The sequence below is a fragment of the Aulonocara stuartgranti genome (genome assembly GCF_965226115.1).
Source record: "Aulonocara stuartgranti genome assembly, chromosome: 10".
Classification (NCBI taxonomy): domain Eukaryota; kingdom Metazoa; phylum Chordata; class Actinopteri; order Cichliformes; family Cichlidae; genus Aulonocara; species Aulonocara stuartgranti.
Window position 1 is genome coordinate 6,403,513 of NC_138946.1, and position 2,758 is coordinate 6,406,270.

The following is a 2,758-nucleotide window of genomic DNA, read 5'->3' on the forward strand; positions in this document are numbered from 1 at the left end:
GATAGACAGCGCACAGTGTGCTTTGAGGCAGCAGCCAAGAAAGCTTTAGTCCGCGTCTGTGAATACCCATGTGTGCATACCTGTGTGGATCAGCATGCTTGCATTCCAAAGGTTTCTCCATGTAATGATCTGCTAGGGAGTGTGGGGGGGCCACAGCCCCGTCCTCCAGGGTGTGAAGCGGGTATGGAGGAGATCAAAACTCCAGACATCCAGAGGCCCCCAGAACACAAGAGACCATGGAAGACCAACAGAGGGGCAGCCGCGCCACTGTTCCAGTAAGAGCTGAGGAGAGTCCCAGATGAGGGCTCGCCCAGCAGCCGCGGAGCAGAAGTCAGGGGGAGTTGCAGTGACGCGCCCGTGAGCTCCGCCGGCCCCCAGCTGTGCCTGAGTGACCGAGCCCCAGGCCGAGAGGCCGGGGGCACCCCACCTCCAAAGGGGCCCGAGCGAGCCCCAGGCCCCAGGCCCCGACAAGCGGCCGCCAAGGAGTGAGCCGGTGTGTACCCGGACGCCCACCCCCAGACACAAAGAACCACCAACACACCGACACCTGAGGGAGTCCGCCACCGGCAGGGGAAGTGGTGGTGGGTGGAGATAGGCCTCCAAACCTTGGAGGGCCTGAGGTGTCCCCAGAGAGGTGGCGTCTGATACCCAACCTGACATATAGACACAGACATACAGGCACACACAGACACAAACATCCATTCCCACCCTCATGCTCTCTGATTCTTGCAGAAGGGACAAGGTAAAACCTAAAAAAATTCCTTCAAATCTATAGACCAAAAAAAACAAAATCCAAAATGGAGTTTGTGTGAGGCTTTATTTCCTTGAAGCAAAGAATAGAAGAATATAGATATTCTTATGTCACGGCTGTAACACTTGTTTCTCTTCATTTTCTTATTTATCACGTGTGTAATTTTATAACAGAATCGCTTTGGGATTAAACAGCATTTTGAGCCAAGGACGGAAATTTTGACTTGCTTTTGTTCATGAAAGTGAATTCAAGCGTCTCACCAGATAACAAAGGCTTTAATGCAACAGAAAAAAAGGGAATAGTTGAGTGTGGAAAACCATCCCCTGAGACAATAAAAAACAATTTACTATAAGCTGGAAAACTGCATTCAAATAAATACATATTTTTCTTTTCTGCCAGAATTTGTTTTTCATGTGATTGATTGATGCCAAACCTTTCACCCGTATAGACTGTCAGTTATTATTTTTATCCAAACTCAATCTGTGGAAGTTTGTCACTGGAAAAAAAAGCTAATAACTCAAAACTTTTTAGAAAATAACTCAAAAAGTTTTTCGTAGTTATTTTGAAATTTAGAGTTACAAAACTTTAGAAAATGCCAAAAATCTAAGTTTTCCACTTAATATGTTGAAAATTCGAGTATCTAAGTAAAACAAATACATTTTTAAAAAAAGAAAGGGCTGCAGAAACAATACCTTCCAGATCCCAATCACCTTGTTATCCACTAGAATGTAGCATTTTCTTTTAAATCCTTTTGCAATCAGAATTATGATCTCAATGTGCTGTTGTCCCAAACACAGCTTACTTCTTCAAGATCAGCTCTACAAATTCTCTACAGGCTCCCTTGTTCAGGGTTTATCTGCTTATTTCTTCATTTTTATTCCTGTTATTTCACTTATTACATTATATGTGGTATACACAGTATGACTATGTCTAAGACAGGACAGGCAAGAAAAAATGAGGGGGAAGACATTATAAAAGGATAGAGTACAAATAAAAATATACAAAACAAATATACAACACCTGGGACACTTCAATAGTCTTTTTGTGGTGTGTGTGTGAGAAAGAGAAAATGTACCTGAAAATGAGGGTGGGAACTTGCAATAACGCCCCCTTGGTGCCAGAGGCAGACAGAGATAAATCCAGAGGAACCCCCTCCCCCTGACACGGATGAAGTCCAAGCCACTCTGGATCACCAAGGGAGTTGGTCAATGACCACGCCAGAACATCCAGCCACGTGCCCTGGAACCAACATGTGCTTGCAGCCCAGTGGGGGGTAGCAGTGGCCAGCAGGGAGCAGTGGGGAGGATGAACCCCTTCCTCCATAACCATGTTCCATAGAGGCCAAGGCTCAGCAAGCCTCAGACACAAGCCCAGCCATGCACACACACTCACCATTCCCTCACTAACTCACATACCCACCCACCAAACCACTAATGACACGCGGAAACATACAGGGACATGCACACAGATCTAATGGAGATGCAACCAAAGCACCAAACAAACCGCCCGTAGACCACAGTACCTGGCAGGGTGTGTGGAACAGGGGTTTAGGAAGATGCCCCTCCAGTCAGTGTTGAATGTGCTATGTTGTGCAGGTGTGCTGTGGAGTGTGAGTGTACAAAGTTTACAAGATGAGTATTGCTGTATGAAAACTAGTGCTGGGTGTGACACAAGCACCCCTCTGCTGAACAGTAGTGCTAGTCCCCACCTCCACCCATCCCCAAGACCCTCCATGTTTAAGTTGCAGATAAAATTAAGGGACAGATAGCAGTGAAGGGTTGAATGGTGCTATGGTAGTAACCCCACCCATTAGTCTCTAGTTAACACACCTGCCCCCAAGGCTCTATGGTTGTGAAGCATAATGACTATAGTGTAATTAAAAAGGAGGGGCAGGTCACCGCAGTACAGCCAGCAGAGCCACGTGAATGGCTCTACCCACTGTGATCTACACCACTTACAACCCTCCATCAAGACCCTGCATGTATGAGTGATGTGTTCTATGAGGGA